A 19,382-nucleotide genomic window follows, 5' to 3' on the forward strand; every position below is an offset into this window, starting at 1 on the left:
AGAGTATCTTGCCCACACGGCAGAGCCTGGCAAGCCACCTGTGATGCATCGATATGCCAAACACAGTAACAACAAAATCTCCAATGGAGACGTTACTGGGCCCGCTTAAGCAAATTGATGATCAACGGGAGGGCCTTTACTCACCAGAGGGGCAAATTTTTAGGTGCCTTAAAGTTTATATAAATATTTTGAATGTTGTGAGCCTAACAATAGCTACGGGGGGGGGGAATTAAGAACCTTGAAAACTATTATTAGGGGAAATAAGCATTACAATATATATTCATATATAAATCAGTGCTACATATGGTATGTTGTATACTACAACATATATTTAAAATACCCAGATTCAAGAGATCTGCATTTTTAGATATGAAATGCTTGTCATCTTCAGACTTAAATTGTTTTCTTGAAGTCGGATTTACTCATCATAAAAAGAAAATCACTGAGAATCATTTATCACGAGGAGGAAATTGTCCTGTGATACAGAAAGGACTCCCGTGAAGTGTTCTTGTCAGGTGACTCAGCCAGCTGGGGCCCTGATAAGGATGAGTGCTTTGCTCTCTGTGAGGCTCATTCTTGAAGCTTCTTGACTGAATGGTTGTAGGCACTTCAGGTCATTTGAAACATGTCACTCTAGAAGGGTGATATGAACCATTGTAACTTGCTGCCTTGAGCTTAGGGGGAGCCTTCATTGAGCTAGTACATCTCCTGGGAGCTAAACTTAGAATAAGGCAAAGAGCAAAAACTAAATGTAAGAGAAGCTGTTGAGTGTTTTAAAGGAAAGGAGAGAAAAATTAAGAAACAAAATGGTGACTGAGGAGATAGTAAAAATCTATCGTTGATCCTAAGTCTCACTTGGCCTCCTGAGCTTACCAGGTGTAACCCTGGAGTCTCCTAAACATTGCTCATGGCTCTGGTGGTCCTAAGCAGTGCTTAGGAGACTCCCCTAATTTTCTCCCTTCCCCATCCAAAAACAAAACAAAAAACCCCAGAAACTTTGGTATGTAGATTTCTTTTCCCTTTCTTAAAGCAAATTGTATTTTATTTTTTTAATTTTTTCTTTCTTTTTTATTTATTTCAAATACCCATCCCTCCACCAGTGCCCATTTCCCACCACCACGAATCCCAGTATCCCTCCCACCCCCCATCCCCCTCTTCCCACCCTGCCTCTGTGGCAGGGCATTCCCCTGTGTTCTCTCCTTTTGGGTGTTGTGGTTTGCAAAAGAGTTAAGTCTGATTTTCAGGGAGAAATGTTGGATGATTTACTTTCCATTGATCACTTTGTATATAAGGAGATGTGGCTGCGTGGTTTGGAAAGAATGTCCTGGTACCTGCATTCAGGCTCCTTCCATCTGGAGAAGCGGGATGCAGCACCTACCCCATCTGGGATCTCCTTGTGATATAGACTCTGTTTGAGACCTGGAGCATTCTCTGGGAGCTGTGGGGCCCTCCAGCCAGTTTTCTTCTTTGTTGCTGTGTGCTGTGAATTTTTTTTCATGTTGTAATCACCTGGCTTCTAATAGTAGATCATTTCAGAGTTATCTGAAGAACCAGAATTTTCCAAATGCTTACTTTCTTACATAAGGATAGACACTTGATACATTGGATGTACAATTCTCTCAGAATGACTCTAGGAATGAATGAAGCAGCATCAGTATTCTTAACCCAGTAAGCTCCAGAATCACAAAGGATCTGAAAAGTTAATTGTGTGAGGGTGCACAGAGTTAGTGGTGTTATTTTTGTCCTAGGAACTTGCAACTTAAGAAATCACAAAAGTAAGGAAGAGTCATGTAGAGACGATCCTTGATAAAGAATCAGTTCTAGAAGAATATAGGTTTAACAATTTCATAAACTAGTGAATATAAATACAGAAATTTTTGTTTTGTTTTGGTTGGTTGTGAGGGGACATCCCATACAGTGCTCAGCAGTACTACATGGCAGGGTGGGGTAAGGAGAGCAGTTGAATAATGTGAGGGCCAGAGGAAGTGGTGCTCTTGGTCCCTTAATTGCCCCAAGGGCTGCACCTGGCAGTATTCGAGATTGTGTGAATGGTGCTAGGAATCAAAGTGGGGTCAGACACATGCAAGCATGCGCCTTAATCCCTGTACTTAATACATAATTCGTTTTTTTAATTTTTTTTTATAATGCGTATTTTAAAGGGAAAAAGAGATTGGTAATTCTGGCTGCTTATTGGGGAAGAGAATGTTGGGTTTCCTTAATTCAAATAACTTATGCAAAAGACAAGATGCCACTTGTGTAAGTGGATGAGAAATTGTTGGCCAGGAGGTTAAGGAAATTTTAGGTATCAGCAGTAGCTTCTTTATTTAAAAAGAAGAAGAAGAAGAAGACAAAGAAACAGCAGCAGCTCAGGTACTAAATGATAATAAATATGTTGGATGCTTCCCTTGCATGTGGCTGACCCAAGTTCAATCACTGGCACTCCATATGGTCTTGCCAGGAGTGATTCCTGAGAACGTAGGTCCTGGGCATCTCCAGGTTGTCCCCAAACTAACAACCAACCAACTAAACAAAGAAACCCAATCTGGAATCACATATTTTGTCTTCTGGGAAAGTTTTCTCTTCATGTTGTGTATATGATTCCCTGCCAGCAAGTGTGATGTGACTTCCACTCAGCAGTGGCATTGATCCATAAGATTTTAGAAAAGGCAAACGAGTTACCTTTCCTGGCCTTAGTTAGATAAAGCACAGTTGACAGCAGTGCTAAATTAACAGGAGCATGGGGAGTAAGGTGCTGAGGAAAGGGAGACTGTTGGCAGCATTTTTCTCGAAGGACAGATATCTTGACATCTGTGATTGAAAGGACCTGTCATATTGTAGATAGAATTTAGCAGCCTGATACTGGTCCTGTTCTTCCTTTTTATTTTGCATCAAAGAATAGTATCTCTTTTCTATTAGGATAGAAAAGGATAAAATTGAGTAAGAGTGCAGGGGTCTTTATGTTTCAGTCAGGTTGGCAAATGTCTCAGAATTATTAATAAGTGGTTTGGTGTTATTATAAAAGTTGTGGAACTTTTCTAGAAACAGTATAGGAATATTTTCAGTGATAGTCTTTTGTGTAGCATATTTCAGTTAAGTCATAGTTTTAATCTAGATATAGAAATTATATATAGAAGGGAAATGGATGAGGCTCATTATGACAATTCTAAACATTACGTGTAATTTAAAAAATGCATTTAAATACTTCAAATCTGCCAGAACAAATTCTTCTCTGAAAAATGACCATTAGTTTTAAATATTAGCATAGCTCAAAGAAAATGTATAAAATAACAAATTTCAGTGGAGGAGCTTAATGGTTTTATTTATCCATAAAATCTAGGTTATTCAGATGAGTTGTTCATGTTTTGATAAATGACTTATCTGAATTCTCTTTATTCAAAAAGAATCCAAATAAGTGGGAACAGAAATGCATAATTGCAGATATTGATTCTTTGGTTTATTTTTAAATACCATAGATACAAAAATATGTTTATTGCACTCTGTATCTATGCATCTTTTTTAAAGTCTGAACCAGAAATCTGTTTAACTAAGAACATCAGCTGGATTTTGAGTCAGAATGACCTAAAAATTTAGCATGTGGGATAAAATTATTTATGTCAGACCTATTAAGAACTTATAAATGTGACTCTTGAATAAATAAATATGGCTATTTTTATGAATTCTTACAAACCAGAAAACTCCTCCCCCAACTATGTCAGGCTTAATTTTCTGCTCTGTGGAGCACAGCTAGCAGAATAGCAAAGCCCAGTGACATTTTCCACTGTGTGGGTTGCCAGCCACTAGAAGCCTGTGGCAGTCTTTAGATCTTTAGCAAACAAGCTCACAATTGGTTGAGAAAGGATTATGTAATTCTTTAATTTTCCTTTCTGTGGTGTTTACATCACTGTCAGAATCTGGGGGATGTCTGCAAAGGCAACATTGACTAATAGATATCATGTTATCTTGATGCATTTCTGAAGATTATTATTTTTTTCTTTTTTGTATTTTTGCTATACTCTTATGGGTCCTATTTGAGAGCATGAATTTAAGTGTGTGTTAGAGCTGTGAATTTCCTGGTCATTATTTCTAAAGAATGGTGTGTATTAATTTCCAAGGATCCTGGAGAGCATTAATTAGTAATATAATAAGATGCTGCTACCTAAACTCTAATAATGTTTCAGTAATTAGATCCATCCTACCAATTGAAACATTCAGAATGACAATAGGAAAAGTTAAATTCAGAAGAACTGAAAATTTTGCTTAACAAATGTAATAGAACAAAAGTCAAAATAAGATTTCCACAATATAATGAAAAAGTATATTTGCATGTTATAAAACTAAAATTCTAGAGGAAATATGATTATTCAAATGGTCCAATTGCAAACATTCCTCTCTGTGTCAGTAACTAGCAGTGTATCAATAAATACTTAATTTACTTTGCAATTTGTGTTCATTAGATAAGGTAATATATGAATAAAATTTCTAAATATCCCAGCTACCAGATTGAATTAATTTTATTACTTTTTAATTATTTTTCTTTTTATAACTGAATATTTCTGTATTTTCTAGCCTTGACTTAATAGAAATAATTATAATTGAATCTTTCTTTTTTATATGAAAGTTGTGGAGGTTAGAAAAACTAGATAACACATCATCTTAAAAAATGCATTTGTTCTTCTATCGAAATAATCTATCTAGTCAAAGTAGATAGAGTATTAACTAGAACTCATCTGCCTCACAAGAATTGGGAGGGGTGGGAGGTGGGGGGCTATTAGGGTTCGGGGTTAAAAATGAGTATTGGTAAAGGGAAATATGTTTGGTATCTACATGACTGAGACCTAAACCCGAAAGCTCTGTAACTTTTCCCACAGTGATCCAATAAATAAATAAATTATAAAAAAAAATGCATTTGTTAGCTGTGGTAGTAAAGAGGCTATTAGAGTCTTTTTCTGAATACCTTAATTGTTTTGCTTAAAAGAAGTACATACTAGTACACACATTTTACATATAGATTTAATTAAATTATACCTGTTTCTAAAATGGTAAGAGAACTCTTTAAAAGGAGATTATTTATTCATTTAATTTATTTTTGGGGGGGGAGGCACACCTGGAGGTGTTCAGGGCTTATTCCTGCTTCTGAGCTCAGGGATCAGTCTTGGTGGAATGTGGGGTAAGGAATGAGGAGAAAAGTGGGAAATGGAAGGGGTTAGATTAAATCCCAGTTGGTTTAATGCTTAAAAGGTTAAATCAAGTGCCCTACCCCCTGTAATACCATCTCTCTGACCCTGAGTCTTTATTTCCTGATTACAGAACTAGGAGTAAGCCCTGAGCATAGCCAGGTGTGGCCAAACTTCTACCCTCGTGGCTAAGAAAGTTTCCATAACTGAAATGTTTCCATTTCGCGTGATTACAACATATAGTTATAGAGTTATAAAATTAGCATTATAGAATCCTTAATCTTTGAATTTTGCTCATTATACAACAAATGTAGTTTTTCTTGTCTTGGTTCAAAGCCAGGAAGAAATACTATATTTAGTTGTCATTTCTCTTTCTTCTTCTTTGATTTGGGAAATTTCTTAGACATTCTCTTCATGACCTAGACATTTTTGTTTTGGGGTCACACGACATTGTTCAGGATTTATTTCTGGTTCTGAACATAGGGATCATTCCTGGAACCACTTGGGGAACCATATGGGGTTCCAGGAATTGAACCCAGTTCAGCCACATGCAAGGCAAGTATACTGATCGATCTATAATTTCTACACCTCCAGGTATTGACATTTTTTAAAGAGTTCTCACTAGAAACTTTAGGAATGCCCCTTCTCTTTGGGTTTGCCTAGTGCTTGTCTTCCTAATTAATTAATTTCATATTTTTTTTAGAAAGAATATCCCAGAAGTCATGATATGATCTTAGTAAGTCATAGCTGGGATCTAAGTCATGTTGACGTATCTCATTCTTGGTGGTGTTAATTTTGATCATTGGTTGAGGTGGAGTCTGTCCATGTTCTGCATTATAAATTTATTCTTTCATTTATTCTTTCATAATAAGTATCCTATGGAGAGCCAGTTTGAGATTGTGTCAATATACCTTGTTTTCTCATATTCTTTGTCTCAGAAATTGTAGCCTCCATTAATGATACTTGCCTCTGCAACTAATATTACTGTGATATTTGGAAAATAGTGATTTTTACACTTGCATCATTTCTCTCTCTATATATGTATATATGCAAGTGTAAATACATATGTATTTTTTTATTTGTGGGTCCTCCCAAGTAATTATAAAAAAATCTGGGGTCCCAATGGTAGAGTCTCACCCAGCTGGGATATCAGTTCAATGCAAGGTCACATGATGCCAGGACTACCTGGTCCACTGCAGTGGTGCTGGGGGCCTCCAGTGACACACTCAGGGGTGCTTAGCAGACCATCTGGTGTTGGGGATCTATCCCAGGTCAGGCACAGGTCTTGCATTTGTCCTAATCACTGTATTATCTCCCTTTGTATTTATTCATTTAAATCCTGTTCTCAGGGTTAGCTCCCTCATGCAGTTACTCCTTTCAGGCTGACTCTTTCATTCTCTTGACAAGTCATCAAATTTTGAACACTTATTTTTGGTTCCAACAGGTCCTGTCTTTCCACATTCCCTTTTTTCTCTGCTTCTTTTTCAAAGTAAACCATTTCTCAAAAAATTTTGGGTTCATTTTATTAATAACACATTTTTGCATACCAAAATCTGGGTATTATGTGTTCATTAATCTTTTTTATTATTTCTAATTCTTCTTTTGACTCATAGAGTTAAAAAATAAGTGTTTATGTATATATAGGTATATACATATATCTATATGTTTTATAGTTTTGTGTGTGCATAATGAGCATAATGAACATGATTTTATATCATATCAGAGTTTCTTATAGCCAGTTTATTCTGTTGTTCATAACTCCAATTTTTAACACTGGAAAATCTTTTATTATCACCAATATTTTAACTATATACCTATCTATCTATATTAAGTTTGAAAATGCACATGCAATTTCATGTTCTTAGGAAGCAAATCTTTAGAGTGTCATATGTGTACACTGTTTTATCTGTACTTAGCTAGAATATATAATCAAAACACTGTTTCTGAATTTTAGTTAGATTAATTTTTTCTCTATCGCCTACAGTGCAGATATGTTCTTGATTTGTATTGTCTATTCTACTCATGTTACTGTCACTGTCACTGTCCTCCTGTTGTTCATCATTTTGCTTGACTGGGCCCAGTTTTGACTCCATTGTGAGACTTGTTGTTACTGTGTTTGGCATATCAAATACGTCATGGGTAGCTTGCCAGGCTTTGCTGTGCAGGCAAGATAACTCTCAGTAGCTTGCTGGGCTCTCCAGGAGGGGCGGAGAAATCAAACCTGGGTTGGCTGGGTTGGCCATATGCAAGGCAAATGCCCCTACCTGCTGGGCTATTGCTCCAGCCCATGTATTAATTTAAGATTTTTCCTTACTAAATTATTTTATTATGAGATAATATTGTCATTAAATGTATAATATTTTATAACTATCAATATGCCCTAAAGGTAAAAATAATCTTACATTATCTTTAACAGTTCTTATACTTTTAATTTATTTCTCTGATTACATTTGCTAATACTTTCAATACAGTAGTGAGTAATGATGGAAATACTGGGCTTCCTCCTCTTATTCTAAATCTTTATTCTTAGTCTGATTCTTTTTTTGTTTTCTTTTGTTTTGGGTCACACCCGGAGATGCACAGGGGTTACTTCTGGCTCTGCACTCAGGATTCACCCCTGGCGGTGCTCAGGGGACCATATGGGATGCTGGGAATCAAACCCAAGTTGGCCACTTGCAAGGCAAACGCCCTATCTGCTGTGCTATTGCTCCAGCCTTCCTAGTCTGATTCTTAAGTAATAATGCTTTTAATGTTTTCCTATTAAGAATGATACTGTTTTTGGTTTTTTAAATAGAAATATTTTTAAGTTAGAAAAGTGTCCGTAATTTATACGTTGGAGAATTTTAGTAATCAGTAAAAGCTGAAATTTTATTAAGGATTTTTAGCATCTTTGAAGATGACTTTGGGCAATATGACATTAATGAACTTTGTAATATGAAACCACCTGGCATTTATTGAAAAAATTCCCTTTGTTAAATGTATTAGTTTTTAATATGGTATATTCTGTTGTAGGAAAATATATTATGGCATAGTCAATCCATATAATAGTTTGAATGAGCAAAACCTACTTGGATAAATATAAAAAACATACTGTTGAATGAAAGAGGTGTAAAGAAAACATTTGTTCCATTTACTCAACTCTCGGTATTTAAAATACTACTGCTATTCTTGTCCTTGAAATATGTGTGGGATTTTCCACGCTAAGCACTTATCTTATTTCTTAAATACTAGCTAGATATCCCACAGTTTAACCATCTATTTAACACTATTTAGATGAAGATGTTATTTGACCCCACATATTAAGTTCTAAGTACCAAAAGACTCCCTTCTCCCATTGGCCACTTAAGATGTTGATGGCAATTCTAGGTTGTTATCTATGCTTCTGAGCAGCTAGCTCTCATTTTGGAGGTGCCCATGACCTCCTTGGGTTATATTAATTTACTATGTTGACTCACAGAACTTAGGAACAATGTGCTTTCTAGGATTATAGTTTATGACAAAGGCCATTAAAGGGTATGAAAAAATAGCCAGACAAATGTGGTACAAAGTATGGGGCTGAAAAGGGCCCAAGTACAGAAGTTTCTGTCTTGTGGATGCATTCTTCCAACCTGAAATCCCCCTTAATTTCATTCTTTTGGAAGTTACATGAAGGTATCATTACTTAGATATTAATTGATAAATCACTGGTCCCTTGTAGTTGATTCTCTTCCTAAAGAACCAGTTGAAGCTTTTCTTCCCTTCCAGGAGGTCCAGGTTTGGAACTGAAAGGTCTAACCCTCCTAATTATGTACTTGGTTTCTCTGTCTACTGGGGCCTTCCAAACATGGCCTCACTAATATAAACTGTGATGTGTTGCAAAGTGTCATGTAATGAATCACAAACACTTTTAACTTTATTACCCTAGAGCCATTTTAAGTATACTACAACATTTTAAGAACACAAGTTAAAGTTTCATAACAGAATATTCTTATTCCTCTTATTGCTTTGGCAATTATAAGATTTTTAGGAGTCTTGTTCCTAGAGTGAAAGGAAGAGCAAATATCATAAAAGGTTGATCAAAAATATACAAAATGTATGGCTCCATTTATGGAAATTTCAAAAACGGGCAAAGCTAGTGAACAGTGTTATAAGTGAAGGTATTACTTATTCCTGTGGGTCAGAAGTAAATATTAGGAAGAGGCATGGTACTCTTTTGTTTCTTACTCTGGGTACTATTTTCAAGGATATATTTATTTTAAAATATTTCTCACAATAAACAATTAATGTTTCTGATTTTTTGGTTTTGTTTTTGGCCATGCCTGGCAGTGCTTAGGGGTTATTACTACCTTTGCACTCAGGAATTGTGCCTGACAGTGCTTAGGGGACCATATGGGGTGCCAAGGATTAAGCCTGAATCAACCACCTTGGGCACATACACTACTCTTTGTACTATCACTCTGGTCCTGGATTCTGATTTTCTGAATGTATGTTATATAATAAAATTTGAGAATAATGAAAACTGAGAGTAAAGAGTGGGATAAGGGAGATAGAATGAGAAAAGATAAATTATAAGATTTATTTGATAGGTAATGAAAGATTTAAGAAAATGTATTTTGAATAGAAAATTTTTTTTAAAGATTCATCATTTTTACTAGCTCATGTTTTATTGACATATCTAATTAAAGTTCTTTGGACATTTGTGGAAATAAAAATTATACTTTTATATAAAAATGTAGCCATTTTGTTAGAAATATTTATTAAAAACTGTGGGGATTATTTATAGACTAAATGTCCTATCAGATATTTAACATAGTTCAGGTCAACAAGAATTATATCATTATCAGGAGAGCAGATTTTTAGGTTAAATAGTGACTTGGAACTTGATATATACATACATTTAATAACTTTGAAACCAGTATATTTAATAATTTGATATATGGTAAAGGTGTAAGACTACTGGTTTGAAAAAAATATCCTATGCTTCACAGTATATGGTACAATAGTTCACATGGTTTAAATTGTTATATTGAAAATGATCTTCATTTAAACTTAAACTTCTCTGAGTGCCAAGTTTAGATGGTTTGAAAAACAGGCAGTTTATCACCGGTCCACCCTTCTTTGTTTAACCATAGTGGTTTACAAGTTGTTCATTTTATATTTCTGTTACCACTAGATGGCTAACAGAATAATAAAAAATGTTACAGTAGAAGAAAATTTGTGAAAATTGTTTTATCTCACCATGGAGATATTAAGTCCTTGTCCGAGGCTTACTAAGCTGTTGTTGCAAAGTAAGCCTTCTGTGTCAATGATTTTGTTAGTTGAGCTTAGTTTGCTTCTACATTACATTCCACCCAATCTGGGTGGTACTACTGGGATTTCAGTGTTGTAGAGTTTGGAGATGTTGCTCCAGAAAATTCAGAATATTAAACTGAGAAGTCTGGCGGGTACATGGCAGCAGCTGTTGTTCGGGTGTGAGTGTGACTGCTTGGGCTTTGTTAGGGTGGAAGCTGGTTCACCCCCATCCCGAGATCCCCCAGGAAGGCTCAGCCAGAAATGGGTATCCTAGAAACGGTTGCTGCTAGTTGATCTCTCTCAAATTTACTTATTCCTATAGTTCTAGAGATTGGAAAACTAAGACTGCGGTGCTAGTAGATTCAGTTCTGGTGAGCACCTTCATTTTTGTTGTATTCTCAACTTGTATGAGGTAAAGAGGGGTCTAATTTCCCTTTAGGTTTTAAGTAAGTGCACTAATCAAATTATGGGTTGATTCTTAGACTCATATCTAAATCTTATTACTTCCTGAAATACTGTCTAAAGACTATCACGTTGAAGATTTGGCTTCAACATAAAACTTTTGACTTATACTTCATTCCATAATTTTCATGAATCATTAATATTAGAGGGGAAAGATAACACCAGGCAATTTTCCCAAAAGGAATGATGCACGAAAATAGTACCATTCATCAAAGAATTACATATTGAACTTCAAAATCTTAAATTATTTTATAGTGAATTCCATTCAATATTTTTGAGAGCTTTTGGTGACTGGCTATGTACCATTTTTGGCAACATAGCTGTAAATAAAGGAAACACCACATATAAAGTTCTTTAGAAAGACAGATTAAGACCAAGAGTTCCATACGTACCTAAAATGACTAGGTGAGCATCGTAAATTAACCCCTGTCCTGTTTCCCAGGAGATCTATATCTGTTAGATCATGGATAAGCATTGAGGGAAAATTACTGTAATTCAGACAAAGAGGATGATGAATAATGAAACCTCAGAAGTAAGCAGATATATTAGGCTTTTTTGCTACTTAATATTTTGTTCCCAGTCTCATAGATGAGAAGTCGTACGTAACTCTAAGTATATATACAGTAAAGTAAAACATGTGCAGGAATGGTTGAAAGAATAGAATTGGACTCATTAAAACACAATTTGCTTGGATTATGAACATTTTGCAAAAAGAATTTGTCAAAGGGAAGTTCCTTGCTCTTTTCATTCTCTTTGTAGTCAGTGGTTTGTAGAAGAGTGGGAAAAAATGTTACCATAGGTTGGGAGGATTGGATAAGTTATTCACACAGTGACAGTAAATGACAATAAAGGAGAGAGTAGAGTGTAAGTGGAGATTGTGAACTTAAGGGTTTCTGAAAAATATCAAGTAGTGTTGGAGGTAGAAGATACTTCTTACTCACGAAAAGCTGCAGGAGAGTCATCACAGGAGAACATTACAAAGGATTCTAATATCTCAGTGGTTCTCAAGGGAATAGGGGTTCAGTATTTTGGAACAGAGGGGTAAAAGTGGACTAATTAAGGGAGGGAACTAAAGTAGGAAATCAGGTCTCTGAACTGATTGGCTTTGAAGGGAGACATACCAATGAGAATCCTGCAGTGTAAAGTAGACGAAGCCATCATTATTCAGATGGTTTAGCAACTATATCTTATGAGTAAAGTAACTGTAAAACTCGGCTAACATATTTGCATTCTTTTTTTCTTGTCTGCCTCTAAATTTCAGCTCATTGTGAATGGTGCTCCTGAGAGCCTTCCGTGATTACTACTCATGTATTTCTTTCCCTGAGACACCTTCTTGAAGGACTAGCAAACATATATTCAGATATAAGACTAAATTAATGGAGCCTTCAAAGAGATTATGTTCATCTTGCTGAAACTGGTAAGAGATTAAAAATGCATGTGATATTTGATGTCATAACATGTTCTGAAGTATTTATGCCTTGTTATAAATTGGAAAATTTTGATAGCTAAATAGACATATGTTGAGAGGGAAAAATAGCCTACCAGAAAATGGCATTGATGGATATGTTTATTATTAGCTAGGAATATGCTGATGTAATTGAAGATATTTTTATTACTTGTGTAAATGATAGGGAGCTAACATTAGGTGCAATGGGACTCTTATCACATTCTTCTTTTAAAATATAACTAATATAGTTTTCTAAAACCTGTAATTACTATAAACTATGTAATTTCTACAACTGTAAAAATCAATAACTGTAGAATAGAAAGGCTATCTCCTTGAAATTGATTATGATGAAATTATACCTATAATGATTATCTTCATAGAAATCCTTTCATAATTGTCAGATTCACTTACTGTACTTCTAGTGCATGTAAATTTATTTCTGCAGATCTTCCTTCAATGTCAAAATTTCTGTTAGAAGATGCTTAATCATCATTCACTCCTGTCAGGGTTAATTAGCAAAAAAGAGAACCAGAGCTAAGAAAAGACAGTAAATTTGAATCAGATTTCAGAATAGAGTTACTGAGGAAATACTTGGGCAAGATAAAAGTGTAAGCAGAGAATACCACATCTCATACAACTCCATGCCATTGGTTACCAGGAGGTCAGAGCAAAGTAATGAAAATAGTTATTTAGGCCTGAATGTGAATTAAACTTGGGTGAATAGATACAGAAAACAAAGGCCATTTAGAGATTTTACTTCTCAGGAGAGGCAGTTATTCAGTAGCCCAGATACTGAGATTCAGAATGAGTAGGACCTTGTACGTAAACATAGACTTGCAATATTTATAGTGAGGATTTTAGAAGTCTCCAGATACAGATTGATCAACATTATGTCACAACTCGTCATAAATTTTACACGCATTTTAGGAAAGGGATATCTGAAAGTTTTTAGTGATAGAAGCCTGATACATGAAAACTGGAAAGGTTGAATGGTGGTCTGTACCCCTGCATTAGAGCATGGTGACTGGCATCATAAGCTTTGAGAACAGAATGTCTTTTTCTCTGATTTGAACTCTGACTCTGTCTACTTTTGTAAATGACTTTTGGTGAAGCTGTGAAAAGTGAATGAGTGAAGTTGTAAAGAGTGCATCAGATGAGCGAGGCACACTATGAAGTATTAGTATTGTTAGGTGACTGTATGGAAATGTGCTATTGCAGGTTCCCCAGTTTTCTTATTTTTACAGTTTAAACAGCAGAATAAATAAAGCAAGCCTACATTACTTTATTATTTTATATGAAATTTTTATTTTATTGAATCACCGTGAAATAGAGCATTACAAAACTGCTCATGATTGGGCTTTAGTCATACAATGTTCCAAAACCCATGCCTCCATCAGTGTTATTTCCAAGCACCAATGTTGCCAGTTTCTCTCCCACCCCTCACAAAACACCTCCCACCCCCGCCTGCCTCTATGGCAGGCACCTCTTCTCTCTCTCTCTCTCTCTCTCTCTCTCTCTCTCTCTCTCTCTCTCTCTCTCTCTCTCTCTCTTTCTCTCTCTCTCTCTCTCATTTTAGTCATTTTGTCCCATCTATTCTTATTGCTATGTAAATAGTAAATTCCTTATAGTAAATTGTTTTGAGGGAAAATCTTAAAAGTAAGCAGCAGAGATTTCATGAAGCTCCAGTAGTTCGGCAATTAGTAAATGAGATTCTCCTAATGTGTCGTTACATATGTTGGCTTCCATTAATATATGAGTACATACAGGAAACAGTTTACATTATTACTTTCTTCCTTGTGATTTCATGTTTCATGGTTCCAGTTATTCATCATTAAATGTTATATTCTGTAAGACATTTTTGTGGGGAGTGGAAGAGATGAGGAGAGAGCACAATGCAGCATATTGTTATAATTCTGCATTATTATTGATGTTCATATTTTACTAAACCTTATTTATAATTTGAACTTTATCATAATTATGCTTGTATAAGGAAAATACATAACTAGGGTTTGATACTATCTTTGGTTTCAGAAATGCACCAGGGAGTTGTATTATCTATGTATTAATAAAAAAGCAGCTCCTGTCCTAAGAGTATATAGCATCTTTCTTAAAAATTACTTGTTATGTAAAAGTTGTACATTCATCAATGTGACCTTTCATTCAAAACTCATAGATACAACCACCTATGGTCTATTTACCTTACTGTTATTTCTTATATCTTACCTGATAAGTAATATGTATTCAGTAAATATTCAGGGAATGATTATTGAACTTTAAAATAATAATTACATATCAAGGACATCTTGCAAAGATGTGTTATAATTGATTATAAACAATCTTATTTTTTGCACCTTATATGCTAAGATATTCTATGAATTATTTATTTTCTAAAGAAGTATTTATTAAATCTGTGCCATATAAGCATCACTTTTCTTGGTTATATATATCTATATAATAAGCAAAATTGATAAAAATAAATGCCCTACCTTTTTGGTCTTTACTTTCTTGCTGCTAAAAGTATTATCACTGTCACTATCCTCCCGTTGTTCATCGATTTGCTCGAGCGGGCCCAGTAATGTCTCCATCGTGAGACTTTGTTGTTACTGTGTTTGGCATATCGAATTCATGGGGAGCTTGCCAGGCTTTGCCGTGTGGGTGAGATACTCTCAGTAGCTTGTCAGAGGGGCAGGGGAATCGAACTTGGGTCGGCCATGTTCACCGCCTGCAAGGCAAACGCCCTACCCGCTGTGCTATGGCTCCACCCCAAAAGTATTACCAAACTTTCAAATACTTAAAAATTAATTTTATACTTGATTTTAATTTTTCTTCTTGGAAAATGAATTTTGGATTACAATTGGTGGTGCTCAGAGCTTTCTCCTGATTCATCATGCAGAGTTCACTCTTGGTTGGGCTCAGGGGACCATATGTGGTGCTGGAGGTAGAACCAAGGTCAGACACTCGCAAGGCAAGTGACCTACCCACTGTATCTGTCCAACCTATTTTAGACTTCTTAAAAGAATGTTTTGACAATCTTATTTTAAAAATGTAAAACACACTCAATTTTATGAAATTTTCAGTGCTCTGTAAATTTAGACTAGTTGGAATTTTACAGTGGATGCTCAAAATATTAATAATGTATCTCAGTATTTATTATCTGGAGAAATCCAGCAGTGGATATAAAAATCACATTTTATTTCATGGTTTTAAATTTTTTGTTTAAAATGTGGTATTTCAAAAACATGAATTATTAAAGCATGCAGAAGCAAAGGGAAATGTTGGGGCAGTAGAACAATTAAATGATCAATGGTAAAGGACACTCTAAGAAAGATGCTCTGAATAATAACATCTAAGTTATTTCCACTTTAGGTATTAAAGGATAAACTTAAAATATGTAAGATGACTCCTGTAGAGAAAGCAGATTGACAGACTAATCCCAATATTCACATATCCCAATATTTTCAGTAACAATTTAATAATATTTGAAAGAATTATTGCTTTACTTGCATATTTATTTATTGGTTTGAACTGTCTGCTACATAACACTTTATTGATTACTACTGATGCTCATTTCCTGACATATAACTTTCTAGTGTTAACATAAAAGCCAACATAAAATACAGTAGATGTTAACCATTGAGTTAACCATTGACCCATTGCCATATATAAACAAAGAGAAGACTAAAAGTTATAACATTCTTTTGTTCAAAAGAACACACTTTCCTTTATGACTAGCTTTATTAAAGGGAATTCATTTGGATAACATCGGGTAGGTCATGGGTGGTTTTTAATTTTTTGTTTCTGTGCTTGGACTTCACTCGAAGGGATGATTGCAGGTGACATATAGTTTTAAGAATCAAACTGGGTCCCATATTGAACTGCAAAATAAGAGTCTTAAACTTGACTATTTCTCCAGTCCATGGAGAATTGTTTGTAATAGAACTGTTATACAAAGAAGTTCAATCTGTCCTTCAGTAGTTAACCATTACTCTCTTCAGCTGATAGTGTCTGTGGACAGCATAGATTATCTGGATCTTTTGTTATTTCTGTTAATTTATTTCTTATATGTTTTAATAATTAAACTTTAATGTTTCAATAGTGATTGCATGATAAATCAAAGGCTTATATATATTGGTATAACAATTTCTGCTTCAACAGATTGGAAACCATTAGTTTTATCTTTCCATATCATAAATACATCTGAAATTATCTGTGGTGTACATTTAATATTAACATTTAACTACATGAATGTGATAAATTGCTGATAGAAATAAGGTACGAAAGTTTCTTTTTAAATTTTATTTTTTAATTGAATAACCATGAGATATAGTTACAAAGCTTTTGTGACCGGATTTCAGTCATACAGTGTTTCAACATCCATCCCTCCACCAGTGTACATTTATTTACTACCACCGATGTCTTCAATAACCTTCATGTCACCCCCCACCTCCCTCAAGCCTGCCTCTATGGCAGACAGTATGTTTTATATATATATATGTATGTATGTATATATATACATACATATATATCCCACAAATGAGTCCAGTCATTCTATGTCTGTCCTCCTTCTGAGTTATTTTGCTTAGCATGGTACTCTCCATGTCCATCCATTTATAAGCGAATTTCATTATTTCATTTTTTTCTAACACCTTTATAGTATTCCATTGTATAGATGTACTATAGTTTCTTTAACTAGTCTTCTGTTCTGGGCATTCCAGTTGTTTCCAGATTTTTGCTATTATGAACAGTGCTGCAGTGAATATAGAAGTGCATGTGTTATTTCTGCTGCATTTTTGCACCCTAGGGGCATACACCCAGAAGTGGTATTCCCAGAGGCTCAATTTCTAGTTTTCTTGAGGAATTTCCATGTTATTTTCCAAAAATCCTAGACCAGTCCGCATTCCCACCAACTATGAATGAGAGTCCTTTTCTCTACACATCCCATGCCAGTGCTGGTTGTTCTTATTCTTTTTGATGTGTTCAGTCTCTGTAGTGTAAGGTGATATCTCATTATTTTGGTTTGTATTTTTCTGATGATTAGCAATGCAGAGCATTTTTTCATATGCCTTTTTGTCATTTGTATTTTTTTAGAAAGTTTATGCTGATTTCTTCTTCCTATTTTTGATTTGGTTGGAGGTTTTATTTTCCTTATAAAGTTCTTCCAGTGCCTTGTGTATCTTAGATATTAACCCCTTATCTGATGGGTATTGGGTAAATAATTTTTCCCATTTTGTGGACTGTTTCTGTATCTTGGTCACTGTTTCTTTTGAGGTGCAGAAGATTCTTAGCTTAATATAGTCTCATTTGTTTATCTTTGCTTCCACTTGCTTGGTCAGTGGTGTTTCATCTCTGAAGATGCCTTTAGCTTCAGTATCATGGAAAGTTCTGCCTAAATTTTCATCCATGTATGTACTTTATGGATTCAAATATGATATTGATGTCTTTAATTCATTTTGATCTGCCTTTAGTATTAGTATTAGTCAGAGATCTGAGTTTATTTTTTATTTTTTGCATGTAGCTGTTCAGTTTTCTCAGCGCAACTTGTTTAAGAGGCTTTAATTGCTTCACTTCACATTTCTTTCTCCTTTGGAGCGATAGCACAGCAGGTAGGGCGTTCGCCTTACAAGCGGCCAACATGGCCCATCCGAGTTCGATTCCTCCGCCCCTCTCGGAGAGCCCGGCAAGCTACCGAGAGTATTCGATATGCCAAACACAGTAACAACAAAGTCTCCAATGGAGACGTTACTGGGCCCGCTCGAGCAAATCAACGATCAATGGGAGGGCCTTTACCTTTACCTTACCTTATCCAAAGATTAAGTGATCATATATTTGAAGTTCTGTGTCAGGACATTGAACTCTATTCCATTGGTCTACAGGTATGTCTCTATTCCATTAACAATAGGTTTGTACAGTAGAGTGGAAGGTTATAAATCAATACCCAAAAGTCCATGACTTGAAATTTGCATATAAACAGATGGACAAGAGAGTATCATGCTGATTGAAATGAGTCAGAAGAAGAGGGACAGATATAGAATGACTGCATTCATTAGAAGACTAATATCCACTACTGGGGTAAAGAGAGTTAGGAGGACTGGTCAGTGGTTGGCATCTACCACAAGTGTGTGTGGGATGGGGGGTAGGTAAGTCAGAGAAGGGACCACTATGACAATAATAGCTGGAAATGGTCATGTTGAACAAGAACTGAGTGCTAAAAGTAGGTAAACTGATATTTCTGATAACATTTCAGTATCTCTATTGCAAACTACAGTGCCCAACAGGGAGGGATGGAGGGAGGAAGGGAGCAAAGGAGGGAGAGAGAGAGAGGGTGGAGAGAGAGGGGAGAAAGAGGAGAGAGAGAGGAGAGACAGACAGACAATGATGGAAACAGAGAGACAGAGAGAGAGAAGAAAAGTGCCTGTCATAGAGACACACAGCTGGGTGGGGTGATGGGAGGGAAACTGGGGACACTGATGCTAGGAAATAACCAGTGGTGGAGGTATGGGTGTTGGAACACTCTATGATGGAAACTCAATCATGAACAGCTTTGTAAGAGTCTTTCTCACAGTGATTCAATAAAAAAAAGTTCATGACTTTTCCATATATAAATAATAAAGAGGCTAAAGATATTTTAAAAAAATCCCTTGGGGCAGAGAGGGCTCTCACATATGAGTAAACATATTCCTGGACATTATAAAACACTCCCTACCCATTCTTCATAATTACCGTACCACATTTGATGGGGTTCAGATAGTAAGGGCAAATAATAAGGGGAAATATATATATATGCATATATACATATTTTCAGATATATATACCAAGGGCTGGAGCGATAGCACAGCGGTAGGGCGTTTACCTTACAAACAGCCAACATGGCCGACCCGAGTTCAATTCCTCCGCCCCTCTCGGAGAGTCCAGCAAGCTACCGAGAGTATCTCGCCCACAGGGCAGAGCCTGGCAAGCTCCCCGTGACGTACTCGATATGCCAAACACAGTAACAACAAATCTCATGATGGAGACGTTACTGGGCCTGC

General features: G+C 35.7%; 1 long non-coding RNA gene across 2 annotated transcripts in view; it reads left to right on the forward strand.

Annotated features, from left to right (window-relative positions):
• The window catches only part of LOC130045427 (uncharacterized), a 327,462-nt gene that overhangs the window by 119,370 nt on the left and 188,710 nt on the right, over positions 1-19,382 (forward strand). For both annotated transcript variants that reach the window (XR_008795538.1, XR_008795539.1), the window contains exon 2: positions 12,169-12,324. This is a non-coding gene — a long non-coding RNA (uncharacterized LOC130045427). The remainder of the gene's footprint in view (positions 1-12,168; positions 12,325-19,382) is intronic.

Source organism: Sorex fumeus, unplaced genomic scaffold, assembly GCF_029834395.1.
Source record: "Sorex fumeus unplaced genomic scaffold, SorFum_2.1 ptg000128l, whole genome shotgun sequence".
Lineage (NCBI taxonomy): Eukaryota > Metazoa > Chordata > Mammalia > Eulipotyphla > Soricidae > Sorex > Sorex fumeus.